The sequence below is a fragment of the Hemicordylus capensis genome, chromosome 3 (assembly GCF_027244095.1).
Source record: "Hemicordylus capensis ecotype Gifberg chromosome 3, rHemCap1.1.pri, whole genome shotgun sequence".
Taxonomy (NCBI): domain Eukaryota; kingdom Metazoa; phylum Chordata; class Lepidosauria; order Squamata; family Cordylidae; genus Hemicordylus; species Hemicordylus capensis.
The window spans coordinates 204,775,848-204,789,919 of NC_069659.1; positions in this window are offsets into that span (position 1 = coordinate 204,775,848).

A 14,072-nucleotide genomic window follows, 5' to 3' on the forward strand; every position below is an offset into this window, starting at 1 on the left:
GGGAAATGTCCAAAACCCCTCCACGTGCAGCTCCCAAATGGTTAGAAAACTTGGTAGGTTGCTGAAAAATAATAATAATTATTATTATTATTAGAGCATTATTTTTATTATTGCTACACAGTCAGACAGATGTTATTGACTGGTTTGTTTTATCCAGACATTGAGTCCTTCCCAAGGACCTGGGATGGCTGAATTTTATTATCAATCTTGTTGCTGTTATTATAGATAATGTCACAGAATATAGGCTGTTCCCAGTAAAGCTGCTTTTTGTAATTGGCTGATGTTGATTTCTGTGGCCCCTATGGTGTTGAGGTGCTCTTCAAGTTGTTTTGAAATTACACCTTGGGCGCCAGTTACCACTGGGATTATTTAGGTCTTCTTCTGCCAAAGCCTTTCAATTTCAATTTGTACATCTTTGTATTTTGTGATTTGTTCTATTTCTTTTTCTTCTATTCTGCTATCACCTGGAGCCGCCATGGTGTAGTGGTTAGAGTGCTGGACTAGGACCGGGGAGAACCGAGTTCAAATCCCCATTCAGCCATGAAAATAGCTGGGTGACTCTGGGCCAGTCGCTTCTCTCTCAGCCTAAGCTTCTTCACAGAGTTGTTATGAAAGAGAAACTCAAGTATGTAGTACACTGCTCTGGACTCCTTGGAGGAAGAGCGGGATATAAATGTAATAATAATAATAATAATAATATTGCTATGTCGATTATTTTGACTTGTTTTTCTGTCTTCTCAACTACAGTTGTATCTGGTATATTGTGTGGCAGATGTTTGTCTGTTTGTAGCCAGAAGTCCCATAATATTTTTACATCTTCATTTTCTTAAACTTTTTCAATTTTATGGTCCCACCAATTTTTGGCTACAGGGAGCTTGTATTTTTTGCAGATGTTCCAGTGTATCATCCCTGCTACCTTGTCATGCCTTTGTTTGTAGTCAGTCTGTGCGATCTTTTTACAACAGCTGATTAGGTGGTCCACTGTTTCATCTGCTTCTTTACAAAGGCAGCACTTGCTGTTTGTTGTTGACTTTTCGACTTTTGCTCTTATTGCATTTGTTCTTAGTGCCTGTTCTTGTGCAGCCAGTATTAAACCCTCTGTTTCTTTCTTCAAGTTGCCATTCTTAAGCCATTGCCAGGTCTTGGTGATGTCTGATTTCCCACTTATATTGTGCAAATATTGACCATGCAGGGGCTTATTTTTCCATTTTTTTGCTCGGTTCTTGACTTGTTCTTTCTTGTAGGCCTGCTTTGGTGTTGAATAGTTTCTCATTATTGACCATTTGAAGTGCATCTTCTTCACTGTCCTTGATATATTCTTCAAGCCCTCTTTTCTCCTCCTCTACTGTTTGATGGACTTGTAGCATTCCTCTTCCACCTGAGCTGTGAGGGAGGTATAGCCTATTGACATCACTGTGGGGGTGCAGAGCATGATTGATGACCATGATTTTCCTGGTCTTACGATCTAGCATCTCTAGCTCTGCCTGGGTCCAGTCTATTATTCCTGCACTGTATCTGATAATAGGTATAGCCTAGCTGTTTATGGCTTGTATGGTGTTCCCGCCATTGAGTTTGAACTTTTAGATTTTTCTAACTCTCCTGATGTATTCACTTCCAATTTTTCTTTTAACTTCAGTGTGTGTGATGTTATCAGCCTGGAGAATGCCCAAGTATTTGTAATGTTCTTTCTCTTCCAGGTTCTTGATGTTGCTTCCATTGGGCAGTTCTATTCCTTCTATTTTTCTTATTTTCCCTCTGTTCATTATTAATGCAGCACACTTGTCTAGTCCAAACTCCATTGCTTTATCACTACTGAATATACGAACAGTGTTTAGCAGTGATTCGATTTCTGATTGGGACTTTCCAGACAACTTCAGATCGTCTATGTACAGCAGATGGTTTATTTTACTTGATGTTTTAGATGCTTGGTATCTGAGGCCTGTTCTGTTTAGTATTTGTGAAAGTGGAGTCATGGCGATTACAAACAACAGAGGGGATAATGAGTCCCCTTGGAAAATACCTCTTCTAATGCTAACCTGTCCAAGTGTCTCGCCATTGATTATTAACTGTGTACTCCAGATGCTCATTGCTTTTTTTAATAAATATCTGAATGTTTTTGCTGACACCAATTGTTTCTAAACATTTTAGTATCCATGTGTGAGGTAATGAGTCGAAGGCTTTCTTGTAGTCAATCCATGCAACACTTAGATTTGTTTTTCTTCTCTTGCAATTTTCTAAAATCATTTTGTCTATCAGTAGCTGTTCTTTTGTGCCTCTGGTGTTCGGGCAATTTCCTTTCTGTTCAACTGGAAGCTGCTTATTAGTTAATAAGTGTTGCATTACTTCATCTGCTATTATTCCAGTTAATAATTTGAACATGGTTGGCAGGCAGGTTATCAGTCTATAATTACTTGGAACTGCACCTTTTGCTGGGTCTTTCATTATGAGATGAGTTTTCCCAGTTGTTAGCCATTGTTCAATATCACCTCCTTGCAAAATGTGATTGAACTGTTTTGATAGCTGGTTATGAAGGCTTGTTAGGTGTTTAAGCCAAAAGCAATGCAGTTCATTGTCTATTAATATTATTATTAATTTTATAACCCGCTCTTCCTCCAAGGAGCCCAGAGTGTTGTACTCCATACTAAAGTTTCTCCTCACAGCTATCCTGTGAAGTAGGTTAGGCTGAGAGAGAAGTGACTGGCCCAGAGCCACCCAGCAAGTATCAATCATGGCTGAATGGGGATTTGAACTCGGGTCTCCCCGGTCCTAGTCCAGCAGTCATGTTTGCAGCAGAATAAACTCCGCTTTTTCCTAAGTTAAAAATCCACTCAGAGGGAGGTGAAATATAAAGAACAAAAGGAGAAAAGCTTTATTTCAAAATACTACAGACTGCTTCATTCTGAGGCTCTCTCAGCTTTAAGTCACATATAAAAGGTACACTCAGTAACTACAAGAATACTTCAAAAAGCACCCTCAGATAATATTGGGGTGGCACACTTTTAAAATCATGGTTACCCAGTTGCATAGAACATAAATGCAAGAAAATACAGAAAAGCCACCTTGCGAGTTTACAGAGACTTTTACAATGCCCTTGTTGGAAAAGGGCATTGGCTCAGTTGGCCTTTATTTGTTACATTACAGATAAAAACACAATAAACCAGCTGTAAGGATTTGCATAGCACAAAAAGAAAGAAATCTAAGGCGCTCTAACTGTTCCCTCGCTAAACCCTTCAGAAGCCCCAAAGTCCTGGCTTCCTTCCCCCTTGAAACACACCCCAAACTCCAGGAGAGGTTTCAAGCTTCCTGCAATCCTCTCTCTCAAGGATCTGCATGTCCTTCCATGAGAGAAGTCTCCAGGATGGCTGTTGGCCATGAGGCAGCCAGACTTAATGACTAGTGCTCCCTAAGCCTGCCCCTCATCCTCTCTCATCATCCCTCCTGGCTCCTTCTGAGAACAAAGACAGCCTTCACTTCCTGGCACCAGGCCTTCTAGGTCCCAGCTACCGTGTGCTGAATGGCTGATCTCCAGAGGTCACTGCCTGTCAGTCAGGGCAGGGATCACTTCCGGTTCACTCTTTAGGGTAAGGGAGGGCAGATTGCTACAGGTAGTTTAGGCTAATTGATCAGTGACTGGCCCAGAGTCACCCAGCAAGTATCATGGCTGAATGGGGATTTGAACTCGGGTCTCCCCAGTCCTAATCCAGCACTCTAACCACAACATCATGCTGTGAATAGGATATCATTCATCCCATGTCATGTTATCATTGCATTATGTGTTTACCAAATGTTTACTGGCTGCTGTTGGCCATGTGTAGGGAAATAAATGACATGATGACATCACAAAATGGGGAAAGTAATCCCACACATTACTGTGTTGAGGTAATATGACATGGGAGTGTCATTTTGGGTGGTAGCTCCATGTCTAGCATGATGTGTATGCCATGCCCTGCACTAAGATTTCAGTGCAACTAAGGGTATTTCCATATAATACATTGAGGAGCATATTTACATTCTCTTTTGATTTTTGTGTTTTATGATGTTGCTAAAATGGAGAAGAATTTGGAATAAAAATCAAATGTGCATCCCAAGCAACATTTGCCTTTGTCTTCTTTAAGACCAGATGTAAAACAAAGCCAACTGAAACCCCACATGTGGAAATGACCTAAGCTGGAGAGAGAAATTAGATTCCAATCCCTTATTGCTGAACTACACCTTGAAACAATCAGAAACAATTGATAAAGCTTAAGAAATCACCTTGGTTAGCCTACTGACACAGTCACAAAGAATGCCAAATCACAAAGAATGTCAAAGCACACCATGACTAGCCTTACCAGATCACAGCCTAGCAAATATACATGTATATTTAATAACTCCACAACAGCAAAAAGACAAAACACGAATGATGACATTTCTAAGTATGTAATTAGACGTTACATTCTGCATGGGACACGCACTGAAAATGGTAGCCCGGGATTGTTGTTCCCTTCCTCTCTCCATAATGGAGAGAGGAAGAGGTTGGGCACATGTCATGACATTATTACACGGTGCATTTCCAAGCCTCCACATCATTGGCTGTTGTGGGTGTGAGCCGAGCCTGCTGCAATGTAAGTGCATCACAATGCTGCTAAGTGTGTCTACATATTACAGGAAGAGGGGAGAGACATTGTCACGGCCTCCTGCTGGAGAAGCAGACCCATATCAGCTATAATGACTAGTTCTGCCTTAAGGCTCCCTTCACAAACATCCACACTGGTGTGGGACCCACACCTCCATGGTGATATTCTGTGCCATTTGAGGAATGGTGTAAATGAAGCCCATATAGGGGAGGAGAGCTGGTCTCAGAGGAGGAGAGCTGGACTTGTGGTAGCAAGCATGAATTGTTCCCTTTGCTAAGCAGGGTCTACCCTTGTTTGTATTTGAATGGAGACTACGTGTGTGGGCACTGTAAGATATTCCTCTGATGGGGCTGCTCTGGGGCTGATTCTACGTGCATGCAAAAGGCTCCAAGTTCCCTCCCTGGCATCTCCAGATAGGTCTGAGAGGGACTCCAGTCTGTAACCTTGGAGAAGCTGCTGCCAGTCTGTGTAGACAATACTGAGCAAGATGGACCAATGGTCTGCCTCAGTATAAAGCAGTTTCCTATGTGGGCAAATCCACTCCCAAAGGAAGACAGCTCTGTAATTGTGGAACAGCCACTATGAGTGTTCTCATAAGAAATCATGTAATGAGCTCATGCATTGTATGATTATATTTTTCAGTCTAAAATAAACTTGCTTGTTGTTTAATTGGTATTATTTTAGTCAAGTGCTTTCTTACTGGAAGAACTCACTTCCACACCTTCTAACACAAGAGTAGGGGTGAGTTTCTACAGTCAGCAGAATCAGTTAAAAAACCTAGGAACATAGGAACATAGGAAGCCGCCATATACTGAGTCAGACCATTGCTCTATCTAGCTCAGTATCATCTTCACAGACTGGCAGTGGCTTCTCCAAGGTTGCAGGCAGGAATCTCTCTCAGCCCTATCTTGGAGAAGCCAGGGAGGGAACGTACTGTATGCTTTGGTAGTTTGTTGGTTCAATAAAAAAAATCTTGTCCTATTAAAAAAAATAAATCTTGTCCTATCTTGGAGAAGCCAGGGAGGGAACTTGAAACCTAGATGTTCTTCCCAGAGTGGCTCCATCCCCTGAGGGGAATATCTTACAGTGCTGGCACATCAATTCTCCCATTCATATGCAACCAGGGCAGACCCTGCTTAGCTAGGGGGACAAGTCATGCTTACTACTGCAAGACCAGTTCTCCTCTCATCCAGGAACCTGTTCCTGGACTGTACCACTTCAGGCTATAGGTTGAAAAATAGCATCTTTGAATGGCATTGCGCACACACACATACACTTCCCACCCTGTGTGAAGAGATTGCCTATAAAGGAGAAACGTTTGTCCTAGCCTTTTCTTTGCCATTCCACTTTTCCATGTGCAGGGTGAGTTTATTTATAGAAGAAGCATTCAAATATGCAAAACAAACAAACAAACAAACAAAAACCCACCTATACAGCCTGAAGTAGAACAGTTTCATTGTATCAGAATTCTGCTGATTGTATAAATCTGTTCTCATTTAAATAAGCAGATCTGTGCACTTCTCTCTCCCCTTCTCTCCCAACACCTAACCCCCACCCACCATTCAATAAATGCATACTGGTATTCTGCCAATTCTCCTCTCATTTATTTGCTAACCCTGGCTTCTGTTTCTCCCCTTCATCATCAAACAACTTCCAGGGAGAATGACAGGAGCACACAATATTACATCTTAATATTCACATAATAATCTAAATAAAATGTGCTGAGTCTCCAGGTACTGTACTTTGCCCACTTTAATGGCATACTTCATTTTATGTATGTGAAACAAATCTACAGTAAATGAAAAAGCTTTTACATGGTACCAATTAAGAGAGAGTGCAATCGCTGGAGCCTTAGCATTTACTATAAGTGGAAGATACCTTGCACATAAAAATACAGCCAGAAGCCCTTTTTGACAACTAACTGCTGCAGATGAGACAATCAGCTGAGCACAACTGTATGACATGATCCTGCAAAGCCCATTCTCCCATGAGCTGAAGTTCATAGAAGCCAGCCCTCCATGACTTAAACAGTATTAAATCAATATGCACTAGAGAAGGCTTAATAGGGAAATACTCTCCCCACCCACCCCAGTAATGTCTGAAAACTGTGAAGGCTGATGGAACCATTTGCCACTCAGACAATATCTTGCTGGTCCAGCCAACATGTTAACCTCTCAACCAGTTGCCAGAACTGGAGGATGAAAAGTTTGAAAGCGGGGTTGGGAATCTGCAGAGCCATCCTGTGCATATGTGGGTTGTCATACTCCATGCCCGTGCATTAAGGTGTCACATGAGTGGTGGCGACATTTGCAGTATAGTGCACATGAGTGTACTGTGCAGCCATATGAAGCTCCGTCCCTTAGTAAGAGGAGGACATTGCGGCCTTTTACAGGGTGCTTTTGCCCAGGCGGCAAGCACAGGTACTGCATTTCCAACAGCCATGCAGACAAACCAGTCAGCCTAGGGTAAAGCATAGACGTTGCCTTGAACTGCTAGTTTTCTATATGCAGAGAGCTTTTTCCCATGTGGGAACATTCAAAAAATATAATCTCCACCACCCCACCTACAATCTGAAATGGTACAGTCCAGAAGGCAGCAAGCAATGGCGTCATTCGCCACACTGTGTAGAGCAGCTCTAGCTTCTAATACAACACAGTGCCGTGAAAGCGGTACAGAGACCTGAGCAGACATGGTGAAAATGAGGCAGCGGCTTCTAAGGCCTGGCAGAAGGGATCCAGCGTCGATAGAAAGTGGCAAGCAACCAGTGTCCCTACACCAGATCTGAGACCTGAGCCAGCCATCAACAGCAATAGTGCCGATGCTTGCTCAACAGTGCCATCACAGCAAGGGCTGTGGGATGTGCCATGATAGAAGTAGATAAAGAGGTGACTACCCAGACAGGGAACTGGGGATTGTGGTGAACATGAACAGCTCACTGGAAATAGCAGCTAAATGTGCTGCTGAGGCAGTTTTTAAAAAGGGGCTGGGGAGACACTCAGTGCTGGGAATTCTTTAGGAAATGATTTAAACAAAGCAAACGTTGTGACATAAATCTATGGCATGGCCACTTTGGGAGTATTGCATACAATTCAGATTGCCCCACTTTTAAAGGATATTAAAAGGTACACAATCAGGCCAGCCACCCACATGATCAAGGGGTTGGAGCACTTCCCCTATGAGACAATGCCTACACCTTTTAACTGAATTGCTTTATAGTTTAGAAAAAAGACAACGTAGGATCAGGGCGGGGTGGGGAGACTTCTGGCATAACATTTTGCAGGGAGAGGAAAAACACTTGCACTGAGAAAGAAGGAAAATGCATAAGTGCCCTGTCTGGACCATGAGCAGGACGCCATGAGGTGTGAAGGTGTCAATGAGCACACAGCAAGGAAAGCAGGAGTGACTGGGGCCTTAAGTTCCTCCAGGCTCAGGCTGCCCCTTCTATGCTCCACCCTCCAGTCCTGAAAGGGGAGAACCGTAAAGGGGCAGCCCCCTGGCCTGGAGACGTGTTCTCCCTTTCTGCATCATTGGGTCTCTCCTGGCCTGTTGCAAGCACTGGCATGCAGTCACTGGGAAGCAGAAGGTTCCCATTCAATAAGAGTTTATAAATCCCAGCTTGGGAGGGGCTGGTTCTTCAGGGGGCTCAGGCTCATGAGGTGCTGCCTCCGGGGGCTTCTTTCTGGGGTATCCTGGCTGATAGGCCCAGACTTGGCCTGGTGTCAGGCATGGGACAGGGACCAGGTTTGGTCCTTCCTTTCCAACTAGGTCTCCCTCATCAGAATTGTGCCATGAGTTCCTCCTGGTAGTGAGGTTCATGACATCAGAAAAAGAGGATTTCTTTAATGACTGGGATTAACTCTGGTCACTACCCTATAGCATCCTGGGAGCATGCTGGAAACTGAGTTATGTTGTCCAACATGCCCCATAGAGCAAATAAGGGATACCTGCCATCTTGGATCTAGGGCATGTTCTGGAAACTGTATTCCAGCATGCTCCACAGAGAAAAGATGGCAGCACTTGGGAGTGTTGAGGTATGGGCTGGGAGCTCCCATGCTGGCTTCCCAGCCATTTAGGAAGGTCTGTGGGCACGTTTTGATGCCCACAAACCAATAGGAGCGCTCAGATGCTCTCTTCCCCGCCCCTCTTTCCTAGATGCACAGAATACTATAGCTGTCTGGAACTGGCTTGGGCCAGTATGGAAGCTGCAGAAGCAGAGAGTTTAGATCTCCTCACTTTGGCTAAGTAGGATTTTAATTTTTTTTTTTAAAAAAAAATTCAAAAATATGTGTTATTGTATGTTTTTATCTTTTTACATTATTTTTGTTTCCCCTAGCCTCAGTGGGAGGATTCCTATTTGCTTCCTCTTTGTTGTGTTCTGCTTCTAACACTGCATATAATTGTTTAGAGTCCAGGGCAGAAATAAATGTTTGTAAATTGATTGATTGATTGATATACCACCCATCCTAAAATATCTCAGGGAAGTTTACAATAAAAATTCAAACCATTTAAAACAAAATAAAAGCAAATTAAAAATACTAACATAAAACTAATTTTAAAATCATTGACTTCCCCTTTGTTAGGCTGATAGTCTCAAGTTTCATCCTCTCACCTGGGACTTTTACACAAAGCAGGCTTTACCTTGCATTTACTGGGAGGCTTTACTGCGAACTGGATGTTGTCCCAAAAACCCAACGCAAAAAGTGTATTTTTTTTACTCCGGATACAAATCGGGCTACACTCTAATGTGCAATGAAAGAACCAAATCGTGTGTGAAATGCTTCCCGATAACTCACAGGGACTTCAGGGTAAATCTGGCCGATATGTGAATGCACCCCTTCCATTCCAGAGGAGATCCAAGTTAAAGGGCTTTAAAAGCCCCATGTGAAAAACTTCCTGGAGAGAGTGACTTCCTCCTTCTCCCTTCCCCCTCATCCTGTATGTAGCTAGCAGCAAGGCATGTAGGCCTTCTCTATCTCCCTGACAGATTTTCTAAATAAACTACTTTATTTAGAACTTTTAACTCCAAGGCAGGGAGTGTAGGCAGGCAGAGGGAAGGTTGTGCCAAACTTACCTGTCCCCCAAACGATCCTCCAACAGTGGTGGTGGGGCCACGCTGTGGTTACCGGCTGATACAACACTGTTTGGAAGTCATTCTCGTCAAAGAGTGGGCATAGCTGTTGTATCAGGTGAAGCTGGTGAAAGGCACTCCTGGCCGTAGCTACAACCTGAGATACAGGATGAGACCAGGATCCAAGAGCATTCCCAAATAGGGATGCTCATCAGCAACTTCTGGATCAGCAGGCGCATCAGCATCAGAGGTACACTGCCGCCCCGATGGGCTGTTAAAAAAAACCAACACCATCAGGGGGAAAGCAGCAAGAGATGTAAGTGCACCCTCCCCGCTCTCTTAAAAGGAGACCCCCACCACCTTCAAACTGCCCCACTGCGTTTCCGTACACATCCCTACTCCCAAACTATGTATGTGTGTTTTCTTGGGGAAAGATGAAGGTACCTGTAATTCCATCTAGAATAGGAGATTCTATCCCATTCTCTAGATAACGATCCCCCACAATGAGCAACTCTGTCTTGCTTGGATTCAGCTTCAATTTACTATCCCTCATCTAGCCTATTACTGTCTGTAGGCAGGTATTTATGGATATAATGCCATTTTATTTATTTATTCTATCTATGTAAACCACTTTGGGAACTTCTGTTGAAAAGCAGTATATAAATATCCGTTGTAGTTGTATGTCCTGATAATGTCATTTCCTGATGACATGGAGAGATAGATTTGGATATCATCAGCATATTTTATTTATTTATTTATCTATCAAATTTGTATACTGCCCCAAACTTTCGTCTCTGGGCGGTTTTGATAACACCCAGCACCAAATCTCCTGATGACCTCACCCAGCAGTCTCACAGAAATCTAGAGCATGAGATTATTCCCTAGTTTCATGTGATGGGAAGTATTCCTGCTTGGTGTTTTCTGTTTTAAGGTCACCTTTGAACACAATGGGAAATACCAATATCAGGCAGCAGCAATATAGGAAAGATGCTGAAAGGCATCATCTCATACTGCATGGGGGATGGCAATAGTAAACCCCTCCTGTGTTCTACCAAAGACAACCACAGGGCTCTGTGGTTACCAGGAGCCGACACCGACTCGACGGCAGTGGCGTATCTAGGAAAAATAGTGCCTAGGGCAAGCACTGAAATTGCGCCCCCTGTCCAAACATCTGACACCCATCTTTCAGATTACTTTATCATAATATCAGCTGAAAAATACAAGACAAGCTCATTAATCTTTTAATATTTCAAAAATTATTTAGCAGTGGACATCGCCAGACCAAACAATGCTGGAAAACTACAAATTTCAGTATGCCGGGGCTCATGAAATACCCAAATACTATGTGGAGGTGTACTTAGAAAACTAAACAGAAGTGCCTGTCTAATTCTCTACTATGCATTGTGGCATCACTATTACATAAGTTTTAAAAATAAATGGAGAATTTGACTTTTCCCAGATACTCTGAAAATAATTAAAGGATATGCAGAGTAAACTGTGTCACTGCTTGGAATTTATTCTGGTATTTCAGAAAGACAGTTAAAATGAGAGAAAGAGAGCAAGAAACTCCCAGTGGGCCTTAATACTAAGGATTTCACATTGATTCAAAGACAAACTCATCATTAGTAGCCATATTATTAAGACATCACATTTAACTCACTCATCACAAGAAACAAAGTAAGAGCAAATGAATACAATCCTAGCTCATAAACTTCAGTTCAGTATTCACAAGCCCTGATTCTCTGTACATAGTGTGAAGCTGAATATGTGTACAGTGATTTATATTATATTGAATTAAAAATAATACCTGTAGTCCCTTCGGGGGGCTTCCTAAAGGCTGTGGGGGCGGGTCTGCAAAGGTTCCCCCTCCCCCCGCTGGCTTCTAGGGCCTCGCAAGGACCATTTTAGCATGTGTCGTGGCCATTTTAATGGCCGCTAAAAAAAAAATGGCCACCATGCATGCTCAAATGGCCTCTGCAAGGCCTGGCCTGGCCTAGGGCCTCACAGAGGCTATTTGAGAATGTGCAGTGGCCATTGTGTTTTCAGCAGTCATTTTTTAATTTTTTAAAAATTTTATGAAATGGCGCCCCCCTTCAAGTGGCACCCGGGGCACATGCCCTGCCTGCCGCACCCTAGATACGCCCCTGCTCGATGGCACACTTTACATTTGAGCCTTAATTAAACATTTTAAATTAATTATTTGAAATTTTAGTTACATTTTAATTAAACACCTGAAAATGAGTCTTAGGTTCAAAAATTAATCCCTACGTAGGGTGGGGTGAGAAGTATTCCTTCTTGGATTCTCTTTCGATGGCCCTTTCAAGTTCATTAAACTTTGTTTAAAACCCTTGCCTTGAGGGCAAGATCTATATTCCGTGTGACTTGTTGTTATTATTAATAATAATAAACAATGGCTGACATCCAAACCAATGCTGCGCCATTGCAAATAGGTTGCACTATTGCAAGGATATGGTGCTATCTAGTTCAGCTGCTTCAAGAGCCTGCGTCCAGTCTAGTATCACACTGGTGCAACAGGGTGTGCTTGTGCAATCTGTGCCATGCCTTCTGCTCTGAAACCTGTTCTTCAGACCTGTATCATATGATACAGGGAATGATGCGAATCTATCCTCTATCCTTGTTGCACAAGCAGAACAAAACTGCAAGAAATTGCAGGACTTTGAGCATCCACTAAGCAACGCAACTTTCTTGCACATGTGCATCTTTGTTCCTTGCACTAGGACAATGTTAGCCTGGTTGTCAGACATGGTTTTTTCCATAGTATTGTCAATATTCTGATCAGCCCTGCAGCTGCTGCTCCACTGACCTTAGAACCAACCCACCACTACTGGGTCACAAACAGTACAAATGCAAATCCTCAGTCAGTGAGTCAGTGAGCATTTCTGCACCTGAATGATTCACAGTGATTGACAGCCCTTAAATACAATGCCTTCAGGCCAATTGTTGAAAAACAAGTGCTTGAAACAGTTTTGTGGTGCAGCAATACAGTGATAAATGGAATTTGCCCGCAAAAAGGAAACACCAATACAAGAGACACCCAAAAAAGAAAACAAGCAGAAATCCTGCTTACCCCTGACTGCACATTTACTCTGGAGATTTGGGGAGAGTGTTCATTAAAATGGCTGAAGCTCCTCAAATGCTCAGGGGTGAAGTGTACCTCTCCTAAGAAGGGCCGTAAGAAAGGATTAAAAGATGACGAATGGTATGGAGAGAGTAAGGGAGAGAAAAAATTTTATTCCACTCTCATAATATTGTTTATCTCTGTTTCATAATATTGTTACACACACCCAACCCCACTTCTTCAAGCAGTGAGAAGTTCCAGGGCGGCAGCACTACTCAAAATGGAATGGAATCTTTATTACAGTCCTCAACCAGACAAAAATGCAACACAATAGATAAGCAGTAACCTCCAGCAATCATGATTCTGCCAGAATCATGATTCTGATTCTTACAAAACATCATTTACCATATAGCAATACATAGTATAATCACAGCTTGCAATGTAGCAAAATTTTGTCACCTTGGCGGAAACATTAATATCACTGTCGGACAAAAGGAGAGACCCATAAAAGGCCAACGGCCTATCTGGGAATCTAGACAAAATAGGTGACAAAAGTAGTATCCAAATATCTCGATAAAACAATCAGAGAAGCAACATATGATCAGTTGTTTCAACCCCTCCTGACTGACATGGGCATAACCGTTGAGGAATAGGAATACTGAGATAGCGACCCTCTAAGAGAGCTGAGGGCAGCACATTCATGTGTGCCAAGCAAGGCAAATGTCCTTCTCAGTTTGGCCAGAACAAGTTCATGTAAATATTTAGCTGGTTTATGAGGGTGAGTTGCATTACCTAAGAAAGGTAAATGTCTGACTTGCATTTCCCTTGGAGGAGAGATCACCGGAGGCTTTATTGTGCCTTTGTCATACTTGGTTTATTTACAAATATACAAGATGGAGATGAAAATAGCAGAGCACTCCTACAAGGACAGCAAGAGCTTACATTAGTTCCCAAAGAGCAGACCCTGCCCCTTGAGGTGCTTCAGTTCTCCTGCCAGCTTCCCCATTCCCTATATTCTTCCAAAATCTCCAGCCTCGAAAAATCCTGTCTCGCTGTGTCTCACACCTGCTAACATACACCTTGTGGGGAAAGAAGAAGGGCTTCAAACCCCTTCAACTGAAGGATACCTGTAGCCTGTGTGTGCCCCCCCCCCAATGTTCAAGGCATGTAATTATTCCTCAGGAGCACCTGGCTTGGATCCAAAGGTGTACAGCACAAGCAGCAGATAAGCACTTTTGCTTGTGCAAAGGAGGGTGCACAATTTCTGCCATTTTCTTCCACTTACAGCCCTCCCCACACCACATCTTAC